Source organism: Ascaphus truei, chromosome 7 (assembly GCF_040206685.1).
Source record: "Ascaphus truei isolate aAscTru1 chromosome 7, aAscTru1.hap1, whole genome shotgun sequence".
NCBI classification, from domain to species: domain Eukaryota; kingdom Metazoa; phylum Chordata; class Amphibia; order Anura; family Ascaphidae; genus Ascaphus; species Ascaphus truei.
Genome location: NC_134489.1, coordinates 22,863,711 through 22,888,955, shown reverse-complemented (window position 1 = coordinate 22,888,955; position 25,245 = coordinate 22,863,711). Strand labels below are relative to the sequence as shown.

The following is a 25,245-nucleotide window of genomic DNA, read 5'->3' as shown; positions in this document are numbered from 1 at the left end:
ACTGACGGCATAGCGTTAGGCTGCGCTGTGATTGGCTCGCGGCGTGGCAGCAACGCGAAAATACAATTTGATTGTAGTTTCCCTGGTCTGCCGCGCCACCGCTCACGGCCATGCGCGCGTCCCAAGTATGCCAACGTCTGGCCAACATAACCAATTATAATTGACACGCGCGCTATATTACAGGCCTAAGTGAAGGGCCAAGAAAACAGGCAGATGGGCGCACTGAGGGACACTGACAACTTCATTAATAACCCCAATAGCAGGATCAGTACAAACACATACACAATAAAACACTCAAAACACGTTAAAAACTAAATCAATGGGCTGGGAGGCTGATCACTGGCGGCACAGTGTTGATGCGTTGCCTTCCTGTCCCCCTCCCAGAACATTGATTTAGGTTTAACGTTTTTTGAGTGTTTTATTGTGTATGTGTTTGTATTGATCCTACTATTGGGGTTATTAATAAACTAGTCCGTGCCCCTCAGTGCGCCCATCTGCCTATTTCCTTTCCTTGCCTGTGAGCCCCCCTTCAGGAGATCACGTTTGTAGGGGGTGTGGAGTCCCTTAGTCAGACGGCAGCAAGAGGGACCTTTCCATTTGGCAGCACAATCGCGGAGTGACTCTTCTGTACCGAAGTGACGGGCCCTGCGTGTAAACGCACATCAACCCCAGCTGCCTGAGCAAACCTGGGCACAGTAACCAGATTATTTTAAAGGAGGGAGAAAGCACATTGCTGCTTACATGGGTAACATCCCCACAACACCATTCATTGCAATGGGAAACATTTTTATGGATACATTTGGTGCAAATGTTTCTGCTCCATTTTTGCAGCTGGAAGATTTGCTAAATGACCCCTTAGATCAGTGGTCTCAAGCTCAGTCCTCAAGGGCCATCAACGGGCCAGGTTTTATGGATATCCCTGCTGCAGCACAGGTGGATCAGTGGCTCAGTCTTCGATTGAGCCACTGATTGAGCCACCTGTGCTGAAGCAGGGACAGCCTTAAAACCTGGTCAGTTGGTGGCCCTTGGGGACTAGAGTTGTCCGCCCCTGTACTAAAGGTTCTAAGCATGGAATTACTTTGAGAAGAACCCGCTTTTGATTAGTACAGGTGGCTCAATCAGTCCCAGCTTCAGCACAGGTGGCTCAATCAGTAGCTCCCTGTTTCAGCACAAGTTGATCCACCTGTGCAGCAGCAGCAGGGATATCCATAAAAGCTGGCCTGTTGGTGGCCCTTGAGGTCCGAGTTTGAGACCCCTGCCTTCGATACATAACCCCCATAAATATCTCAGCACCAACCAAATTCCTTTTTAAACAGACCAGATTACGATGTTTTAGAGACTGGGGCAGACTCGGGGGACCCTGTTCACCTGTCCTAACTCCCTGCTGGATTTGGTACAGTACACCACGCAAGTGTTATTTCTTTTGCGGTCCTGTCACTGCTGGGAACGGTGTCGGAGAAAGGAAAACGTATTAGTAAAGCTGCCCAAACTACTCGGGCAGGCTCCGAGTGCCACGTCCCTGCAGGGCCACCTCCTGTATGTCATTGTGTCATTAGCTCAGCTTCGCCCTGCTGCCAGCACACACCCGCCAGCCCTTCACACCTCCCAAATTAGAAATGTGCTGAAATTATTAGCCTGGGAGAGGTGTTTTTCCATATACAAGTCTAATTTATAGAATTTCCATTACAGCACTCGGAAAATACAATCAGCGGGGCAGCTGGAATGTGTCACTTGCATCGCAAGCTCTCGGTCACCCCCGGAATGGCCCAGAAAAGGAACAACTCAAGAAAGTATTCAATGAAATGGAAATATGAAGGTGATTTATTACATGGAGAGCACGTGAATCTAAAAATGTATTTCAAACAGGGTTTATTTTAATCAGGAAAGATGCATCAAGGAGATTCCCAAGAATGCCATGGGACACAGGATAGAGACAGAGAGCCATATGTTTACAGTGCTAAGAAGTGCTAGCCTTAGATTGTAAGCTATTCAGGGTGTTATTTGTATTATTTATTTGATAACCACGTGTATTGCTGCTGTGAAGCGCTATGTACATTAATGGCGCTATATAAATAAAGATATACATACATAGTCCACAAGAACCCATTAGTGTTGGAAAACCCTGTATGGCAATACTCACGGGAAGGTACTGTATGTATGTATATCTTTATATATATAGCGCCATGCACGTACATAGCGCTTTACAATACATGTGACTTAATATTTCAACACAATGGGAATAAGCGCAAAGGCAAAAACAATAGGAAAAGGAGCCCCTGCCCGGAAGAGTTTACAATTTAAGGACGAATGGGCCATATTTACCAACAGGACTGTATAAGATAGCTTTCAGGCCAGAATACCTCTTGCAGTCCATTTACTTGAGTGAGTTGTAAGGGGCAACGTTTACTAAGCTACTGTATGCTGGAAGGGTCTTATGGAGTAGCAATACTTAGCAAACATGGCCCTGAATGGGCTGTTACCAGTGGAGACATGTGGAGATGATCTTGGGCCCTGTATACTCAGCAGTGCTATTCCATAAAACGCCTTTCAGTGCTGGAGGACACCTTGTAGTCTACGGGCTTCAATGGGCTGTACGGTGTCTTCCGGGGCTGGAAGGTATCGTATGGGGCAGCACCGCTTAGAGGGGTCCTTGTGTTCTCAGAGACAGCTGCAAACGTAATCCAATTGATCTAAGTGACGGGCCCTGCATGTAAACGAAGATCAACGCCAGCTGCCTGAGCAAACCTGGGCACAGTAAACAGATTATCTTAAGCGAGGGAGAAGGAACATTGCTGCTTACACGAGTAACATCCCCACCACACGCACTCCATGCAGCGATACACACAGCTGGGTTATGCTCTGCGTGCAGGTCCCTTTGTGTAGCATTAATACTTTCATTGACGGAGATGCCGGCACGTGCTACAGTCCTCTTTATGGTTGAGGGGATTAATGGCCCGTATTTACTAAATGTTTTGATGTATAGATCTGTTTAGTAAGCGTGGGCCTAAAAGTCTATTTCTAAGGCCGGGGCTATACTTCAGACCCTACGGAGGGGTCCTTAAGGCAGTGTTCGCGTCCATGCGGTTGTGCTGGCGCATCCGCGCAGAAGCAGGAGGGGGCGAGCGTTGTGTGAGAAATCATTTAGGCCGAGCTCAGACTGGCTGCTACGTCCGCATGCTTGCGTACGCGCCTCCGCCGCGCGCTCCTGCAGCCCAGCGATCTGTGCTCAAACTGCAGGAGTTGGGTTGCAGTGTTTGGGGGCGCGGCGGGGGGGGGGGAGGGGGTTTGAACACGTCACGGAGCTGGTTTCCCTTAATTGGCTAACCAGCTCACGTGACGCGACTGCAGCCCCAAATTTCAATTTGGGATGTGGCAGCAAAATGTTGCAGCGTCAACGCTGTAGTTTGCCGCCACAAGCAGTTTCTAGTATGACAACTGTCATCCACTAGCCTCAAAGAGTGCCGAACGTGCGCGCATGTCGCGTTGCATCCTGTCTGATCTGGGCCTTAAACTGATTTGTCAGGTCACGTGAGCGGTTCGCCCAATGAGGGCGAACCAGCTCTGTGATGTCACTGGCCCGCCCCCAGACACGCCCACGGACGGCGCGCATACCATGGCCAAAAAACGCACCCGTTTTAAGCGTGTGACGTCACGGCCGCGCGCGACTCCGCACGGGCGAAGGCACTATGGACCTGTCCTAAGACTTTGAAGTTCTGCAATACCTATCCAAAATGGCCGTGTCCCAGGAGGAGGCTAGAAAGGATTTCTCAGAAACAATACATACGTCTTTTTTCCCTTCTCTGCTAAACTCTTTGATGCTGGAGGCCAGCGACACAATGATCCGGCAGCCACGGAGCTAATAATACCCCCCCCCCCCCTCCCTGCCCCCCATGTCACTGCTCGGAAGGTGCAGAGTTCACGGCTTGTCTATTCGATCCCCTTTTCATTGCTTTGCACCGGAGCTAAAGATGGGGATGAAATGTGCAGAGCAGATGAGGAGATCTGAGGAATGTCAGATTCAAAGGGAGAGAGGACGCGTTAACGGGACACAGCTGTGCCAGAGTACGGCTGATTCGTTGCACATGTGTCCGCCTGGGCTCTGGGACGGGCGCTCCGCCAGCTCCCTCACCAGGGAAGGACCAGCATTCCCTCCCAGCTGCATTTCATTTCCGCCAGCCCTCAGATCTTCACTCATCCACATGTCTCCTTTTGGGCAGATTCTCTCTCCTGAGATCCCATGTATACACAAGATCATTCTTCCTTACCGCACTGACGCATCTTAACCCCTGCGCTGCTGCGTCTTATTACTCCTAAGCTGAGGTCACAATTTGAAGCTGTGAAGTCCTGTGGAAATGTCACCAGTTTGTACCGAATAAAAATATCACGTGTCTCAGACAGGTCTGCAGCCCTGCCTTTCCCCATTATATCTTAGCACAGGGGCGCGCAAACCTTTTTAGTCTGCGCCCCCCTGCCGGCTCTGCTCCCCTGCTCGCGGCCCCCCTCCCCCTTACCTGGTGTCCGGCATCTTCTGACGTCAAGACGTCGCGTTGCCATGGCAACACGACATCATGTGACCTCGCGGCGTCATTTGACGGCACGTTACCATGGAGATGCGTTGCTGGAAGCCACCGGAGATCAGGTAAGGGAAGTTACAGGGGCCTTGCGCCCCAAGCTGTTTGCCTTGAGGAAGAGCGTGCGGCCTCTGTAACCGCCGCACCCCCCCCTCCCAGAAAATCTCGCGCCCCCCCCTCCCCAGAAAATCTCGCGCCCCCCCCCCAGTTTGCGCACCCCAGTCTTAGCATACAGTGTTTCCACTGCAGCTAGGGATTCTGGGAAATGACATGCAAGTGAGCACAATGTCACCTTTTGCTTCAAATCCATTTTAACTTGGACCCAGGCTGTGCTGAAAAGCTGTGTAATGCAGCAGGCATAAGCTCGTAGGGGTCCATGTTAAAATGGATTTGAAGCAAAAGGTGACACTGTATGCTCATGTGCATGTCATTTCCCAGAATCCCTAGCTGCAGGAGAAGCATTGTAGTATGCTATGAGATAATGTGGAAGATCTATTTGAGAAGGATATGTTCTCACAAATAGTATTTGTATTGGCTGTACACCAGTCTATATGAATAAACTAAACTCCAGAAATCTGTGTAATTTCTGTCTCTTAGTACAGTCTAGATCCAGAATTAGAGAAAAATTGTATAAAGCCAACAAAACGTTCACCAAGAAACAGGGGGTTAACCTGGTCAGTGCCAGAGGTGCATTGCCAAGCAATCCTGGCAGAAAGGCAGTTAAATAATTACTTGGAAATACCTATATCTGAAGATATTAATCACGTCGTTAAAGTCACTATTACCCCTTAAAGTAGACAAATCACGTTCATTTATTAACCGTCAGTGCGCACTCAAAGGATTAACGCAGGGGTTCTTAACTCCAGTGCGCAAGAACCCCCAACAGGTCAGGTTTTAAGGATATCCCAGCTTCAGCACAGGTGGCTCAATCGAAGACTGAGCCACTGGTTGAGTCACCTGTGCTGAAGCAGGGACTTAGTAAGCCATCTGTGCGAAAGCAGGGATATCCTGAAAACCTGACCTGTTGGGGGGGCTTGTGGGTGGAAGTTGAGAACCCCTGGTTTAACCCCTTCACTGCCAGAATCACCGTACAGTGCCCTCCGGCACTGAAAGTGTTAATAAAAGCAGCTGTTTGCAGATATCCTTTTCGCTGTGCCGGTAGAAAGGGGCACCGGTTATCTACATCTTGTTGCCGTCTACCGCCAACCAAGTCCAAATATTTACATCCATTTCCAAAATTCGCCCCAGAGCATTTGTTTGAATGGGAGCACCCAGCTCCTACCACAGGGGAGAGGTGTGCAAATAAAAATAACCGGAGCGGCGAATGTGTGCAGAATCAAAAGGAATATTCAGAGGGCCCAGCACCCCAAATGATAACATAACCTCAATAATGCAGTTTTAATAAGACGAGCGCAGATCCCTCCAGCACTGAGAGAGGTATCTGTGAAACGGGAGACATTTGTTAGAAAGCGCTGCACAGTAAAATAAATATCCCCCATGTCTCAGACCCCTGGGGTACTACAAGAAGTTACATGCAGTTCCCCAAGACCAAATTTGGTAATAACTGACATGTTATTCTTCAAGACAACATTTTATTTGGACATTAAGGGCCTCATGCAGAGAGCAGCGTTATCGGGGGAAGCGCCATTTTTTGGCAAAATCTGCCTTTAGAAAGGCAGGTAATGGCGAGTTTTGAAACAAGCGCCATTTTTTTTTTTAATTTGAAAATTTCGCCGCGCGGCTGGCGAGAACCTTCATCTCGCCAGCTTTAAAAATTTCCAAATTCAGAAACGCGCGAACGCCATCTAGCGGCTGTTCGCACCAATAACATGGCGCGATTTTCTTCAATTTTCTCCGCCAACTAAAGTTGGCAAGACGCAGGAGCTCGCCGCTATAGGGGAAAAAAAAAAAGCGCGATTTTTTTTTCCCTTTCAGCAGCGCGCATCTCCTCATTTACAATTCTCCACATGCAGTAATGCTAAAAATAGCGGATTTCGCCCATTTCTGCATATGGAGAATAAAACTCTCCATTAAACCTACTTTTTATTCCCCTCTCCAATTTTAAATAGCGCTGCTCTCTGCATGAGGCCCTTAGTGTTATATTTAAAAAAATAAAATAAAAAAGCTATTTTATGTTGCAGTATAATATTCTAAATAATACAGAGAGCAGTTAGTTCGCTTAGATAATAATAGCTCAGCAATAGCATTTGTACATAGAAAGGACACATCGGTTGGTGGTCTACAAAGTCCAAATACGTTTTTAAGGGGTTCCCTGGAGTCATCCTACACTGTCGATCTGTCTGTCGCGCTGAGAAACCAGCCCGCTTCCGCCCGCACGCCGCATGTTCGCTCAGTGTGCGGGCGCCTCCGCGCGGTCTGCGGCACCGTGTCCGAGGTCTTCATTGCAAAACCGAGCACGCTATGCATTTTGGTCAGGGAACCATTGTGTGAAAGGGTTATAAGTAGAGATGAACATCAAGGCAAACAGCCCTTCTGTGAGCTGGGCCAATGCAGGAGATGTCTGCAGTGTTATTAATAGCTTATTTATAGTACACAGCAAGCTCACCTTGGGATCAGAACACCCCTAACCCCTTCTGTGCTGGAGCATACTACAGCGAGAGCTTATCAAAGCGGTTACAGGGACACTTGTCTTTGTGACGGACAATTGGTTCTAGAGCAAACCTGCCCAAAAGAGGTATTGATTTTAAATGAATTGGAACCGAGGGGCCACCCACAGATAAACCTCACTATTTCCCTGAGATACAGTTACTGTGCACTTCCTGGATTTTCCAAGATGGCCCCTCCCCCCCTTGCGTGCGATCCCTGGCATTTAATTTAAATGCTTTGGGTAAGAGCGCGTGTCCTCGGTAAGCGCCGCGCCCTCCCCCCTCCCGAAAATCTCACACCACCCAGTTTGCGCACCCCTGCCTTAGGATACTTGTAAGCCTCCCCATTTTGAGGGAATACCATATTCTTGTTTTGATCTGTATGAGAGAAGGCAGATTTGGACTCATCCATTTGGCGGCTATGGAGCAGCGCCTTGCATGACGGCCTTTCAATGAGTGAGACTGCCTTTCAATGAGTGAGACGGCCTTTCAATGAGTGAGACGGCCTTTCAATGAGTGAGACGGCCTTTCAATGAGTGAGACGGCCTTTCAATGAGTGAGACGGCCTTTCAATGAGCGAGACGGCCTTTCAATGAGTGAGACGGCCTTTCAATGAGACTGCCTTTCAATGAGTGAGACTGCCTTTCAATGAGTGAGACTGCCTTTCAATGAGTGAGACGGCCTTTCAATGAGTGAGACGGCCTTTCAATGAGTGAGACGGCCTTTCAATGAGTGAGACGGCCTTTCAATGAGTGAGACGGCCTTTCAATGAGTGAGACGGCCTTTCAATAAGTGAAACGGCCTTTCAATGAGTGAGACTGCCTTTCAATGTGAGACGGCCTTTCAATGAGTAAGACTGCCCTCCAAAGAGTAAGACTGCCTTTCAATGAGTGAGACTGCCCTCCAATGAGTGAGACTGCCATTCAATGAGGGAGGCTGCCTTTCAATTAGGGAGATTGCCTTTTAATGAGTGAGACTGCCTTTTAATGAGTGAGACGGCCTTTCAATGAGTGAGACGGCCTTTCAATGAGTGAGACTGCCTTTTAATGGAGGGAGACGGCCTTTTAATGCGCGAGACGGCCTTTTAATGCGCGAGACGGCCTTTCAATGCGCGAGACGGCCTTTTAATGAGGGAGACGGCCTTTTAATGAGGGAGACGGCCTTTTAATGAGGGAGACGGCCTTTTAATGAGGGAGACGGCCTTTTGATGAGGGAGACGGCCTTTTAATGAGGGAGATTGCCCTTTAATGAGGGAGACAGCCTTTAATTGAGGGAGATTGCCCTTTAATGAGGGAGACGGCCTACCAGTCAGACTCACTCCATAGCAAGTGTCACTCCACGGGCTGCGTAGCACTGATGTTGATATGAGTTTCCTTCCATCTGTATTTAAAATGGACATGAAGAGCTACCGTTTAATCACTGGTCCATATCTCTCCTAACCTCCTGTTCCCCTGGGAATATACAGTGCAGATCCTTGCAGTTAAACAAACCGTGGTAGCCAGCTCTCTCCTTTGATGGGCATATTGGGAGAACTGTATCTGCAGACAGCTCCCTATGTGTGTGTTTGTGTGTGTGTGTCTGTGTTTGTGTGTGCGCGGAATGCAGAGAGCTCAGGGGGCACCATTTATCTTAAGGATACATTAAACATCCAGTCATGATACCCAGCAATCTGCTGAACCTTTCCTTAAACACTGTGCTAACCCTTTCACTGCTGGAGAGAGCTGGCAGCGCCTCCACCCCCCAGTACAGTCAAATATATAACAGTGCACACAGGTAGCCACGTGGAGAGAAAATATATGCAAGGACTGCGTGCAGTGAAGTCAGTGACAGTGTGGAATTGAGAACATCAGCCACATGTATGAAGAGTATGTAAGAAGATAATTAATTCTTCTTAGAATTTTTTTTATATATATATATATATATATATATATATATAATCAGGCAATCAGGTCCCGTTGTTTTTTTTAATATGCTTATATGTTTGTTATATTTTAACCCCTTGGGTGCTCCATGATGTAGCCACCCCTCATGGGGTTTGGCACGCACATGGGCTTTCTGCGCATTTTCTAGTGGAAATCGCGTTCCGCGATCTGGCATGGAAGAGGACTTCTCTTCCAGTCACCTCCTTCCTTAGTTTACCTGTTGGGTACCTGAGTAACTATTTAGGTGATCAGAGATACACCACCAAATATCACAGGTCCTGCAATAGAAACCGGCAACGTATTTGTTTGCAGTTTCCTATTGGTTGGCCATTTCACTGCCCGAGGAAACACCAGCTAACTAAACTGGTTAGTATCTCAGGAACTGGGAGGTCACCAAAATAGAACGGGTTCGGGACCCCACGGTTTAAATGCTATAAAAAATGAATAAATGTTCTCATAATTCCTCTCAGAACCCAAAATAAATTCATCCAAATGTATTCTGAATGGATTAAAAAAAAAATGGGGCAATTTTTTATTTCATTTTTAATTGGATTCAAGCAGGGGGGGGGGCTAAGGGGCTGAACCCCACTCATTTCAGCACTGGGGACCCCTTGCACCTGGAGATACAGCCCTCCATAGGGGAGGTAGCCGTTCCGCTCGGCTAGCACGGTTCATGTACTGGCGGAGTTTCAAAGCTCCCCCGCCTTGCGGGCCAATAGAAAGCCGTGACGTCATCAGGATCGTCTTCCTATTGGCCCGCGTGATGCGGGAGCTTTAATCCCCAGCTTGCACAGTCAGAGCTGCTAACGGCACCCCATGCAGAGGTCTGAATCTCTGGAAATGAATGGGGTTCAGCTCCAGGGACCCCCGGCTTCAATCCCTGGGATTGCTCCATTAAATGAATGGCAGTGGCCTCCGGCGGTGACGGGCGTGACGGGCGTGAAGGGCGTTGCCTGTGAACATGTTTGTAATGAAAGTTACATTTTGGGGGCCCAGAGGGATTAGTGAAACATTAAGGACACCTGTCAGAGAGCCGTGGTTAATAACGCTTCCCGCACATAGCGTCCCTCCGCCTGACCCTGTGACCACTCCCTTCCCAGACTGACATTATGGCGATGGTCACCCCAAACCCCATGTAAGACACCCCATATGTATCAAATGCCAGAGATGGGCCCTGTCTGAGACGTGGTTGTGCTCACACGTGGTATTTTTATTTACTGTTCACTGCACAGCTGAGGAGTTTGTCACCACAACTTATATAATGTGTAGTAAAAAGAGAGAAAAATGCATCATTTATTTGTTTTACAACTCAAATGTTATTGATGTTTTTGACATGTAACAGTACATAGTTTCATATTCGTAGAAATCAAAGCTGTCGTACAAATAATATACATATAGAAATAATAATCAGACTTGTAGAAAAAAGAAAATTTGAACCTAAATCAGGAAGGGGGGGAGGGGGGGGAGGGGGGGGAGGGGGCCCGATCCTCTGTTTATCAATCTTCTGATCTAAGCTGAAAAATGCAGAATTTAAATCAATGTACACAGTGCTGTGTTCCTCTTGCATGACTGGGCGGTTAGGGGAAGAGTTATAGGGAGCAGTAACAAGGGCACTTAAAGAAGGGGTTATTTAGGGAGCATTTGAAAAGCACAGTTTTGGGGAGCTGCTTAGGGACAATTAGGGGGTGAGTTCTAGGGAGCCGTTTATTGGGGCAATTATGGGAAGCATTATAGGGAAAGGTTAAAAAGTAAGAAAAGGATTTAAAGGGAGCAGTTATTAAAGGAGCAGTTAGGGGAGGGTTATAGGAGAATTTAGAGGAGGAGTTATAGGAGCAGTTCGGAAAGGAGTTATAGGGAGTGGTTATAGGAGCAGTTATAGGGAGAGGTTATAGGAACAGTTAGGGGAGGAGTTAAAGGGAGCAGTTAGGGAAGGAGTTATAGGGAGTGGTTATAGGAGCGGTTAGGGGAGGAGTTATTGGGTGTGGTTATAGGAGAAGTTAGGGGAGCAGTTATAGGGAGAGGTTATAGGAACAGTTAGGGGAGGAGTTAAAGGGAGCAGTTAGGGGAGGAGTTAAAGGGAGCAGTTAGGGAAGGAGTTATAGGGAGTGATTATAGGAGCGGTTAGGGGAGGAGTTATAGGGTGTGGTTATAGGAGAAGTTAGGGGAGGAGTTATAGGAGCAGTTATGGGAGGAGTTATAGGAGCAGTTAGGGGAGGAGTTCTAGGGAGTGGTTCTAGGATCAGTTACTGGAGGCGTTATAGGATGTGGTTGTAGGAGAAGTTAGGGGAGGAGTTATAGGGAGAGGTTATAGGAGCAGTTAGGGAGGGGTTATAGGGAGAGGTTATAGGAGCAGTTATGGGAGGAGTTATAGGAGCAGTTATGGGAGGAGTTATAGGAGCAGTTAGGGAGGAGTTATAGGGTGTGGTTGTAGGGGAAGTTAGGGGAGGAGATATAGGGTGTGGTTGTAGGGGAAGTTAGGGGAGGAGTTATAGGGTGTGGTTGTAGGGGAAGTTAGGGGAGGAGTTATAGGGTGTGGTTGTAGGGGAAGTTAGGGGAGGAGTTATAGGGTGTGGTTGTAGGGGAAGTTAGGGGAGGAGTTATAAGGTGTGGTTGTAGGGGAAGTTAGGGGAGGAGTTATAGGGTGTGGTTGTAGGGGAAGTTAGGGGAGGAGTTATAGGGTGTGGTTGTAGGGGAAGTTAGGGGAGGAGTTATACGGAGAGGTTATAGAGAACAGTAAGGTTAGTAATTTTCAACTGGGGTACCGCAGTCCCCAACTCCCTCTTGTCGGCCAGAAGTTGGACGTGACCTCTGGCGCCGACAGGAGAAGAGAGAGGAAGGATCGCAGTGACCGGGCTGCCGCTGAGCTGGGGAGTTGCTGGGTAACTGCCGTGTGGGGAGTCACCGGGCCTGGGACAGTTGGAACAGCTCTCCCCCTGGGCGGGCGTGGCACTCCATGCGGCAATTACCCGACGGCTCCACAGCTCAGCGGCAGCCCGGTCACTGCGATCCATCCTCTTCCTTCTCCTGTCGGTACCGGAGATTGTAGGAGCATTTAGGGGAGAATTTATAAGCTGCGGTTATAGGAGCAGTTAGGGGAGGAGTTATAGGGAGCAGTTATGGGAGGAGTTATAGGAGCAGTTAGACGAAGAGTTATATGGATTTTTTATGGGAGCAGTTAGGGGAGGAGTTATAGGGAGCAGTTAGGGGAGGAGTTATAGGAACAGTTAGGGGGTAAATATAGAGAGTAGTTATGAATAAGTTCAAATAGTCCTGATTTTACATCCAATGTTGATGCACTTAGGGGAGGCATTTATCTGTATAATATTATAATATATAGTAATATTATACAATATTATATGACTGCCACTATTTTCCTTTCTCTTCACATCAGTTAAACCCTCCAAACCACAGCGAGGTGAGTGCGACACAGATAGGTGCACAAGGGGAAGAGAACAGTGTGTGAGAAAAGAAGGCCCTAGCCCAAAACATTCTCCACAAGGCGGGGAACCCGTCAGGAGAGCCCCTATTACGTGCTCTCAGATACACCGGGGTCTAGACAGTAATTACAAAGTTACAATTCTGTATAGATCCGGCTGTGCAGCACATCTGCATTCTGTCTGAGTATACCATGTACATGGTATACTCAGACAAAACACAGATGTGCTGCACAGCCGGATCTATACAGAATTGTAACTTTGTAATTACTCTCTACACCCTCTGAGAGCATGTAATATGGACTCCTGCCCATTTCCCCACCTGGTGGAGAATCTTTTGGGCTACGCCCTTCTTTTCTCATCTTAGGAGTCCAAACAATGTCTGTGTGCTATGGAGCCTCAACAGGACAAAAACAAAAAGATAATGACAGGGTAACTCCCATAAAATAGTATTTATTCAGCTCACATAAGCATAAACAGGTTAAAAATAAAAAAAACACCTACGCGTTTCACGCTCCTGCGCTTTATCACGTACCATGGTGACTCATCTTAGGAAAACTAGTGCAGAAACCTGATAGATATTCTGAACAAGCATGAGGAAAAAGCACAGGTAACAACAGAAGCCCTAAGCAGAAGTCACAAGGAAATTTAACAGTGATTTATTGCAGAGTGAGGTGTAGCAAAAGTCATTCCACGAAACGTTGTGCTTCTCTCCACAATAAAGGATCGTTAAATGTTATTCTGCACCACCCCAGAGTATTTATTATATGAGACGACTGCTCACAACCGCCATCTATTCCTGTTTATTTTACAAGATCGTAAAGTGTTTTTTTAATGTACATAAAAAGTCACCTTTTCTCTCTCAAAACAACTGTAGCATCATATTAATTCTACTAAGAAGAGCTGAAGGAGCGGCTCGCTGAGTACAAGGCATTTGACTCTGCAAACAATGACAGTCAGGCAGGGGAACGTGGTTTAAATCCCGCTGTCAGCTCCTTGTGACCTTGGGCAGGTCACTTTATCTCCCTGTGCCTCAGGCACCCAAAACATAGATTGTAATTTATTTATTTATCAAATATTTCACCAGGAAGTAATACATTGAGAGTTACCTCTCGTTTTCAAGTATGTCCTGGGCACAGAGTTATGCTGACAAATAATACATGGTTACAAGTACAGTTACATAATGAGCAGGGTATACATTATATACAAGGCATTGCATGCACAGTTAGAGATAATACATATTATAGGCTTATGTAACAGTTAGAGACCAGATTAAAATGTGAGAGCCTTAGATTTGAAAGAATTTAAACTGGTGGTGGATGTGAGAGTCTCCGGTAGGTGGTTCCAGTTTTGGGGTGCACGGTAAGAGAAGGAGGAGCGGCCGGATACTTTGTTGAGCCTTGGGACCATGAACAGTCTTTTGGAGTCAGATCTCAGGTGATAGGTACTGCATGTGGTAGGGGTGAGGAGCTTGTTCAGGTAGCTGGGTAGCTTGCCCAGAAAGTATTTGAAGGCAAGACAGGAAAGATGAACTTTGCGCTTAGACTCTAGTGATGACCAATCTAGTTCTTTGAGCATTTCGCAGTGATGTGTGTTGTAGTTGCATTGGAGAAAAAAACAGCATATTGAATTGTAGAGGGTGTCAAGTTTGCTAAGGAGGGTTTGCAGTGCCGAGCCGTATACTATGTCCCCTTAGTCTATAATTTGCATTAGCATCTGCTGTGCGATACGCTTTCTGACCAGCAGACTTAGGGAGGATTTGTTCCTGTAAAGTACCCCTAGTTTGGAATAGGTTTTGGATGTCAGGGTATCAATGTGCATCCCGAATGTTAAATGGGAGTCAACCCATAAGCCCAGGTATTTAAAACTAGTGACAGGGGTTAGGGTGGTGTTAGTGTTGGTTCAGATCTGGAGCTCAGTCACTGGGAGCTTTACAAATGTAGTCTTGGTCCCAAATACCATTGTTACAGTCTTGTCAGTGTTTAAAAACAGTTTGTTTTGGGAAATCCAATTTTCAAGTCTCAAAAAGTCAGACTGAAGTATGTGTTGAAGGTCAGAGAGGCTATGGCTGTGTGCATGTAGGATTGTGTCATCTGCATACATGTGTATTGAGGCTTCCTTACAAGCTGTGGGAAGATCATTAATGAACACTGAGAAGAGTAGGGGCCCCAGAACAGAGCCTTGCGGGACGCCACAGGTGATATCCAGGGGGTTGGATTTAGAGCCTGAGATGGACACATGCTGAGGTCTACCTGATAGGTAGGACTGAAACCAGTTTAAAGCATGTTTCCCTATTCCAGAGCACTGGAGTTTGATAAGCAGGATAGCATGATCAACTGTGTCAAAAGCCTTTACTAAGATCTACGGGGCATGGACTGTGTCTGTTAAAATCTTATGTACAATTCTTCTTACCGCACACTGTACTGAAGCGCTTTGAGTCTCAGTGGGACGCACGTTATTATTATTATTATTACAAGTATTGTGCTATCACACACCAATTCTGCACTCTGAGCTTTTTCAGGCAGGCTAGGCTGCCCTCTGCTGGGACGAGTTGGTCCTACAGCTTCTACAAACAGCACAGCACAGGTGCTATTTATGTGCAGGCTTTGAGGGGAGCCAGGAAAGTGATAGATCAGATACTGAGCACTTACTGGCACCCAGGAGGCAGTTTACTGTCCTCAGCACAATTCACCCTCCCCATGTTCATACTGGGTCTCCTCTTCCACTGAATTAAATGTAATCTAACCCCCTTCGAAGCAAAGATCCAGTACAGGGCAAAGTGGTTTGACACAGAGTTAAGTAGCGCTTTGCTTTAAAGCAGGGGTCTCAAACTCATTCTTCAGGGGCCACCAACAGCCCAGGTTTTATGGATATCCCTGCTTCAGCACAGGTGGCTCAATCAGTGGCTCAGTGAGCCACCTGTGCTGAAGCAGGGATATCCATAAAACCTGGGCTGTTGGTGGCCCCTGAAGACTGAGTTTGAGACCTCTGCTTTAAGTTGTGGGTGGAGATGCCAAGGTGCCCTAATTTTGCAGCTGCCTTGTGCTGTGATCGTACAAATCCTTCAACTTCTCCATAACCGATTACCCGGCGGCAGCCTTCACTTAAAGCTGCAGTTCAGTCTTTTTTTTTTATTTTATTTTTATTTTTAATTCAATAGTTTCATGTGGGCAATCTCTAATGACCTAAAGAACTGTATAGCTGCCGGTCAATTCGTTCTCCATGTATTGATTGGCGAAATTTGGTGACATCATTAGAGCTGGCATATGTTTTTCTTCTGCTTCTGTCACTCAGTGGAAGCTCATGAATATTCATGAGCACTCCTGCACTGACATGTGCTAGAGGGAGGGCAGGGCTGACAAAGGGGTGTGCCAGGGCTTGTGACAGGACATGAAGGGGCAGTGCCTTAGCAAATGGCTGTTAAAATAGAATACAAGAAAATTGGTCTTTCAAAGTTGTTTTTTTAAAAACAGAAAATGCTAAAAGTATTTTTTCCTACTACAGAACTGATTTATTAAAAACACACACATGCAGGATATTGCCTGAACTGCAGCTTTAACCCCTTGGCTGCCAGAATGGCCCACAACACCAGCTCTGGCAGTGGAGGGGTTATCCCCAGCGTCTGGGACGGGGGATTGCAGTGTCGCTTTCCGTTGCCAGCACTTCCCGGGGCCCCTGGAAAAGTCTCCATTTATGGAAAGCTGCTGCCTGCTCTGTGCTCTGCCTTTGCCAGTTTAGCAGAGGGACCAGCTCTGCCCATCTCCTGAGACTAACGGGGAGAGGAGCACGGGGCTGAGCCTCAGGAGAGAGAAACCCTTAATCCAGGGGGGCTCAACTCCAGTCCTCAAGACCCTCCAGCAGGTCAGGTTTTCAGGATATCCCTGCTTCAGCACAGGTGTCTCAATCAGTGGCTCGGTCGAAGACTGCACCACCTGTGCGGAAGCAGGGATATCCTTCAATGCTGACCTGTTGGGGTGTTTTTAGGACTGGAGTTGAGCACTCCTGCTTAACCCAGGGGGGCTCAATTCCAGTCCTCAAGCCCCTCCAACAGGCCAGGTTTTTAGGATATTCCAGCATCAGCACAGGTGGCTGATTGAGCCACCTGTGCTGAAGCAGAGATTTATTGAGCCACCTGTGCAGAAGAAACTGGGATATCCTGAGAACCTGACCTGTTGGGGGGGAATGGGGGTGGGGGTTTGAGGACTCTGAGAATGCCTGCTTAACCCCTATGAACTTTTGATAGCTTCCGTTCATTGCAAAACCACCTGCACAGAAGGGGTTACTCTCTGGGGAGCTCACATCTTCATGTAAGCAGAGTAATTACCAGACAATTGACCTGCGCTCTTGGACAAGCTTGCAAGATAATTTAGAGGGTTTGTGACTTTGCAGAGGTCACTTGAAGCTGGTTCTTTATATCAAAGTTATGTCTCCAAATGTTAAGACTCCCTCCAGTAGCCCAGATTAGCACGGACAGGCTTAGACAGTCCTGGTTTAAATGTAATATAGGATATTTTTTTATTATATACAGCTGAACCCCCTTTTAGCGCTGTGCTTGGGGTCCAAAGAATCACATTGTGTTATAAGCGGATCGTGCTAGAAATAATGAACAATTGTATGTGTTGTACAATAAAGTATTTAAGACACCAATAATCGTGTTGTAAAGTATTCATAAATACGGAAATTGGGAGCCACGTTTGCATCGTGCTATAAGCGGATTTGCTTTGTAACGGGTCGCGTTATAATGGGGTTGAGCTGTATATATGTGTAGAGGTATCAGTACCGTGTTAGCCGAGCTTAATAATCAAAAACGAATAGACGATACCATTCTGTGGCTAACTAAATGCTTTTATTTGTGCGAGCTTTCGAGATACACTGATCTCTTCTTCCGGCGATGTTACAATGAATAAAGCAAGCAAAAGGTATACTTAAAAACAGTGTCTCTTGGAATGTGACTAGAGCCCATCCCTCCCCCTGTGTAGTGTGCAATTTATAACTTGAGGTGTTAAATAGTCCCTAAATGTGAGTGATGTTAGAGAGTGTGTGTGTGTCTTATTTACACAATATACAGAAAACATTTACATACTTATATCTGAACCACCCGCCTCTCTTCTCTCACAGGGCTTTATACCCCACCTAAATGTAGTACAGGCATACCCCGCTTTAAGTACACTCACTTTAAGTACACTCGCGAGTAAGTACATATCGCCCAATAGGCAAACGGCAGCTCACGCATGCGCCTGTCATCACGTCCTGAACAGCAATACCGGCTCCCTACCTGTACCGAAGCTGTGCGCAAGCAGGGAGACTATAGAGCCTGTTACAGATGCGTTATTTACATCAGTTAAGCACGTATATAACGATTGCAGTACAGTACATGCATCGATAAGTGGGAATAGGTAGTTCTTCACTTTAAGTACATTTTCGCTTTACATACATGCTCCGGTCCCATTGCGTACGTTAATGCGGGGTATGCCTGTATAGGCTGCAGATACTGCCTGCACATTATATGGACAGACTCAGACATCCCTGGGTTTATATTTAGTGTAAGGTGACTTTCCATAAAAGTCCATAAGAGATGTCACAGAACAAACACCCATCTATACAATATACAGCAATCAAAGAGAAACTGCAGCAGGACTGGAACATACAATCTTCAGCTAGACTGTACGTATGCAGAGTAGTGGGATCATGGAGCCGTCTCCAAGCAGAGAAGGTAATGGAAAATGTAGGAAAGTAATGATACATTCTGCGGCAGACAAGAGGAACCAATTTCCCCCAAGTTGTTGCCGAAACCCAAGGGGCCGTAAACCATGGTAAGACGTATGCCACCTTATCACCCGTTAACGTGACGGGGCTGTGAGGTGCTTTACACCGTAGCACCATTTAGCACCTGGGGCCCAAAATGTGCAGTTCCTCGCCCTGTCAGTGTTACCCTGCGCAGAACTGGGACAGCTGTGCAGATGCAGCCCCTGCCACACCGTGCCACAGCTGTTTGCCATACACAGGGGCCTCCTCTAACACACAGGGGCTTCACATGGAGCACACTGCACACCTGGATCAGTATGTTCGCTGGGTCCATTCGTATTTCAGAACAGAATCTGGTACCAAGAAACAACAATAAGTGGCCCTACCGCCAAACTATGCGGAGCCACCTATAATGATAAGTTACAACACTGATGAAGGTTAGCTTGTGAACCGAAACATTGTCATGAACTTGATTTAATACCCTTTATGCTTCAAATGAATACTTTGTGCTGTGTCCATCTCTCGCATCCTGTGTCCTAGATGAGTTGTGCGCACGACGCCGCGGGGTCATGTGACGTCGTGTTGCCATGACGACGCACCGACCGGTGGCAAAGTAAGAAGTTACAGAATTCTCGCGCGGTCTCCTGGCATTTAATTTAAATGATTTGGGGAAGAGCGCGTGGCCTCTGTAAGCGAAGCGCCCCCGCCCCCCTGAAAATGTCACACCCCCCTTGGGTGCACACCCTCCAGTTTGCGCGCCCCTGTATATTGTCCATTAAAATATGTTATTTATCTCATCTGAAGGGGTTGTCTTCCTGGAGTGCTACTTTACCAGTATTTGGCTTTAGCAATGAGCACAAGAAAGTGGCACAAAGGGGGTGTAAGAACTTTAGCAATAAACCACTATACCCCTCAAACTGGCTTCTCATAGCAGCTTGTTCCACAGAGTTCCATTCAGGCATGGTTTGTGTAAAGAACAAAATCACAGCAAATCAACCTGCTTTAACTTATCAAATTCTCACTTGAAAAGCAGCTTGTCCAGAGCAGCCAGTGAAAATCACCCCGTCTTGCGAGAGAAAATATGGCCATTTTATACACGCCCCGGAAAAAAAAATAAAACCAAAAAATACAAGCACATATTTCTCGAGGGCTACAGCATTATGGGGACGGAGAGAATCGCTGCATAAAGCTCAACAAATCTTATATTTAAAAAAATATTGTAGGGTAAAAAAGGGTGCATTTTAATGGCTAACTGGTTTTACAGAATAACCTGCGTTCAAAGCCAGTAAAGTCCCTTAACCAGGCGAGTGTTACAGTCAAACAGTGCTTTTGAACAGGGGTTCCTAGGAGTCCTTGGGTTCCCCGGGCACTCCTAAAAGGTTCCCTGCAAATTTCCGGTCATTTGAAAATTGTACCAAATACAGAAGATAGTACAATCTATCTGATCACAGACGCGCTATTAGAGAGGGTTGGGGTTCCTTACAATGCATCTGATCTCAGACGCGCTATTAGAGAGGGTTGGGGTTCCTTACAATGCATCTGATCACAGACGTGCTATTAGAGAGGGTTGGGGTTCCTTACAATGCATCTGATCTCAGACGCGCTATTAGAGAGGGTTGGGGTTCCTTACAATGCATCTGATCACAGACGTGCTATTAGAGAGGGTTGGGGTTCCTTACAATGCATCTGATCTCAGACACGCTATTAGAGAGGGTTGGGGTTCCTTACAATGCATCTGATCACAGACGTGCTATTAGAGAGGGTTGGGGTTCCTTACAATGCATCTGATCTCAGACGCGCTATTAGAGAGGGTTGGGGCTCCTTACAATGCATCTGATCTCAGACGCGCTATTAGAGAGGGTTGGGGTACCTCACAATGCATCTGATCTCAGACGCGATATTAGAGAGAGTTGGGGTTCCATACAATGCATCAGATCTCAGACGCGCTATTAGAGACGGTTGGGGTACCTTACAATGCACCTGATCTCAGACGCGCTATTAGAGAGGGTTGGGGTTCCTTACAATGCACCTGATCTCAGACGCGCTATTAGAGAGGGTTGGGGTTCCATACAATGCATCTGATCTCAGACGCGCTATTAGAGAGGGTTGGGGTTCCTTACAATACATCTGATCTCAGACGCGCTGTTAGAGAGGGTTGGGGTTCCTTACAATGCATCTGATCTCAGACGCGCTATTAGAGACGGTTGGGGTACCTTACAATGCACCTGATCTCAGACGCGCTATTAGAGAGGGTTGGGGTTCCTTACAATGCACCTGATCTCAGACGCGCTATTAGAGAGGGTTGGGGTTCCATACAATGCATCTGATCTCAGACGTGCTATTAGAGAGGGTTGGGGTTCCTTACAATGCACCTGATCTCAGATGCGCTATTAGAGAGGGTTGGGGTTCCTTACAATGCATCTGATCTCAGACGCGCTATTAGAGAGGGTTGGGGATCTGCAGAATTTCACAATATAATTATAGGGTCCCTTAACCAAAAGAAGGTTGAAACCCACTGCAGTAGAAGTTGAAACATTTTGTTATCTCCCACCCTCTGCATTCAGAAAGCATCAAAGGCTGGGTAAAAGATTAAAGCAATAATAGTTTCATACACCATGAAGGAGACTTCAAACGCAACAGTTGGTGTCAGTAGTAAATGTTGTTATTTGAGCCTCTTCATGGACAGACCACTAAAGCATTGGACAAATTACCATCGCTCTTGCATTAAAGCTTGTGATCTAACATAAGTGCCCTAGGGGCTTAATCTATATCCACCAAAGCGGCTGATAGGCCAGTTTGTGCCCCAAATTCCCTGTTGACTTCAATGAAGAATGCAGGGTAACAATGGCCCAATCGGATGCTTTGGTGAATATAGAATAAACCCCTTAGTGTGATGGTAGTAACATTGGAGATTGGATTATATCCAGAGAAAAAAAAGCACAGAAACTTTTACTGGAAAGCATAAGTGACATAAGCATCCTACAATCAGTCCTAATATCAGCTTATTTGCTACCTACAGGGATAATGAAAAGTGCATCGCTCTCCCCCGTTACATTCAGGGGCAAAACCAGAGCACAGGGTCGTCCTACTGATAAAATCATAATCAGATAGACCAAGAAATTAAGGCAGAAGCTGCACCCTTGACCACTAAGCCACAGCGTGGCTGCTGTATAATGTCCCACATAATGTGTTCACATCTGCAGCCACTGCCGCTGCAAATCCTACCGAGTTCCAATGTGATGCAGCACTCCCAGTCGTCAATAAAATGCTATTTTTTTTTTAATACTCCTGATGAAGGTGTAATGTAACACCGAAATGTTCACAATGAAAGAAAGCATTTTATTCAAGTCTGGTTGTGCTGCATTACATTTGAATTTCATACACAGACAGATCCAGAGAAAGCAGACACTGTGATTAACCCCTTCTTTGTCAGATGTGTAGCAACACAAGCAATGTTTCCCCCCCCAGACCATGTTTCAGATTAGCCACTGAGATGTGCTGCTGTGCAATGCATGGCTGCCGGAAAAGAAGTTAAATACTTAAACCAATGCCATGGGGTGTGACTTTTCTCTAACTGCTAGTAACGTGAGCAGCTGGCGCCTGGACTCCCAAGAGGGAGCTAGAGCAATTATTCAATTAAAAGTTTCTGAGAGGGCATGAAATACTTTATGTTTCCTCCTCCCTGGAGATGCACAGGACATAGCTCATCACCATATATATCCCTGCTAAGGACGTCCTAGTGCTATTAAAGCAGCAATGATACATTCCCTCCTTTCTTATTTGTATATGTAAAGCATGTGACAATGTATCATTCTACATGCTTACCTACGCTGGCAATCGTTTAGGGCTCCTGTTTAAATCTGTAAACATCCTGATTGTGTGCCTAACTAAATGGCCGCCTTTCAGTTCCAATCAATCCTTCAGCCAGTATAACTCAGCAGCTACACTGTATCTGGATGTTACTAAGGTAACATTGACTATTGTTACAGTTTGCAGCTCAAACTGCTGGGAACATTGGCAACAAATTATCACAAACAGGAAAGTGTGACAAAGAACTTGCACAGCTGGGGGAAGTGTGCTAAAGCCTGCTAAAGGATGCTCAGTATATTAAAACAAACTAAAAATGGCATTAAAAGTTGAATAATAAAAAAACAGCCACTATTATCTCATACTACAGAAATGGTTCATTAAAAAACCCCATATAAGATTTCACATGTTTTGCTGGTTTAACTGAGCCAGGCACAAGGTATTATCCACCCAAGACTCCTGGCTGCAGTAATAGTGCAAAGACAACAATTGGTTGACCACAGAAAGAAAAGTGCATATTTAAATTTGGATTCTTTTCTTTGATAAATATGGTGCAGCATTTTGATACACAGCCTCGTGTGATGTTACCAGTTTCCTAACTGGCCACAGACACACCCACAGCAGGGTGATGTGGACACCCCATGTTTGTAGAATCTAACCCACATGCTGCTACAGGAACCTGCATTACATGTCACTGCTTGTCTCTGCATCTCACTGCATGTCACCACTTCATATCATTGCATATTATGGAATCACTTCATAACTCTACATGTCACTGCACGTCTCTGCTTGTCATTGTATGTCTCTGTATGTCACTGTATGTCATTGTATGTCACTGTATGTCATTGTATGTCTCTGTATGTCACTGTATGTCTCTGCATCTCACTGCATGTCACTACTTCATATCATTGCATATTATGGAATCACTTCATAACTCTGCATGTCACTGTATGTCTCACTCTGCATGTCTCTGCAGATCACTGCATGTTACTGGACGTCTCTGCTTGTCATTGTATGTCTCTGTATGTCACTGCAGATCACTGCTTGTCTCTGCATGTCTCTGCATGTCTCACTCTGCACATCTCTGCAGATCACTGCTTGTCACTGCTTTGTCTCTACACATCTCTGCTTGCCACTGTATGTCACTGCTTTGTCTCTGCACGTTTCTGCTTGCCACTGTATGTCACTGCTTATCACTGCTTGTCTCTGCTTGTCACTGCATGTCACTGCATGTCACTGTATGTCACTGTATGTCACTGTATGTCATTGTATGTCTCTACATGTCACTGCATGTCACTGCATGTCACTGTATGTCACTGCATGTCACTGTCTCTGCATGTCACTGTATGTCACTATATGTCACTATATGTCACTGTATGTCTCTGCATGTCACTGTATGTCTCTACACGTCACTGCTTGGTTCTGCATATCATTGAATGACTGCATATCTCTGTATGTCAATGCCTTGAAGGCCCCTCTGCCAGTGAAAAGGAAACGATTGCAGTTGAGTTTCTGCTGCTAAACTGCTCTTGGCTACAAAACCGGGCAGATTGGGGGTAGAATTGTATTCCCATGAGTCTCACCCCTTATGGGTCCTTCGCAGGCAGCATTTGGGGGCTATTGGCAGCAAAATGTGGTTGAATAGAAAATGTTCATTCTGCATTAGAAAAACATTCCCCACTTGCCTCCCAAAATGCCTATGCCCCCCAATTTCCAATCTGTGACTGTGACCCCCAAACTGCGCAGTGATCCCCTACATACCCCTGAACTGAAGTGATGGCAGGTAACTCCGTTAGATTCCCACGTGTGTGCCAGTCATGTTCCTCTCCCAGGGCTCCTCAGGTGCTCTGCAGGCGGCGGCGGGGGGGTCTCCTTCCTTTCCTGTGGGGAAGCAGAGCAGTGAGGGGCTCAGCTGCTGCGATGGAAGGTAGCAGCTCAGGACTGAAAGAGGCGAAAGCAGTCCCCCTCAATCCCTGCCCCAAATGAGAAGCAGACCTCAAGATACCCTCCCTTTCTCCCAACCTGCCCTCCCTCTCCCCCTCCCAAACCTGCCCTCCCTCTCCCCCCTTTCCAAACTGCTCCCATCTGGCTCCCATCACTGGCTGATGTCACTGCCTGCTGTATTAACCCTCACACAGTTCCCCAACTTCTGCATCACACTGTAGTTCCCAACAAGGAGGGGAAGTCCAGGTTGTCCTCCCCTGTCATCTTCTGCATGTATCAGAGAAGGGACAGAGCGAGAAGGGACAGAGCAGTACAGACAGGGGGAAAGTGACTGTCAGAGTGAGAAGAAGCAGGGGAGACAGAAACAAAGGCACATGTTTACTAAGCGGTGCTACTCCCCAAACACCTTCCAGCCCATTCCAGTGAATGTGCTGAAAACATTGTTGGCCACTCTGGCACTGCCCCAGGTTGACCTGTCTGTTATCGCCTTGATGTTACAGAAAGCTGTTTTCGGCTTGTCAGTGTCTTGCACCTATCCACCCGCCGCCCTCTCCTTTTCTCATGCTCTCTGCGCTTGTCACTTGACTTCAATGTCGCTTTCTGTGTGATAACGCCCCCCACCCAACCCCCTTTCAGAATAAGGCCCTTTGCATCTGTTAAGCTTCAGTAATTTGGGAAGTGTTAAGGGTGCAATTCCTTCCATTCACCCCCCATGGTTCTTACCTTTGGGATGGGCACCCATCCACATCCCTGCACCCCCTCCTTTTTCTGATATAGCGGCCAACCCGTGAAACTCAAGTTGTTCGCAGCTCATACGATATTGAGAAGTTTGAGGATTCATTTCGGGTGGTGCCTGTAACTGGCCAATCTCCCATATGATGTCAACGTTCATTTTGGAAGGGATTGCACCTTAGAAGGAGCATTCATAGCATATACATATAAATGTGTTGAAATCGGTGTGAAGCAGGGGGTCTCCAGAGCTGAACCTCATTACTTTCATCTCTGCAGAGCCCGCCTGGCTCGCAGAATACTTACCGGAGGAGAGGCTGCCGGTACTTCCTGGCTGGTAAACCTACCGCGGCACTCAGATCAATAGGACGCTGCCATGGATGACGTTGCGTCTTCCTATTGGCTCCAGAATGAAATCTCCATATTGTTTGCCCCCCCAGGGAATGGTACCGGGGTCACCTCCGGAGGTTAGTATCTCAGGAAGTAT

The 25,245-nt window shown here is 46.8% G+C and overlaps 1 protein-coding gene across 1 annotated transcript in view; it reads right to left on the bottom strand.

Annotated features, from left to right (window-relative positions):
* Positions 1-24,059, bottom strand: part of COL6A3 (collagen type VI alpha 3 chain) — an 84,133-nt gene extending 60,074 nt beyond the window's left edge. The window contains exon 1 of the mRNA XM_075607342.1: positions 23,847-24,059. The gene's annotated coding sequence lies outside the window, so the exon portion shown is untranslated. The remainder of the gene's footprint in view (positions 1-23,846) is intronic.
* Positions 24,060-25,245: the final 1,186 nt, after the last annotated feature.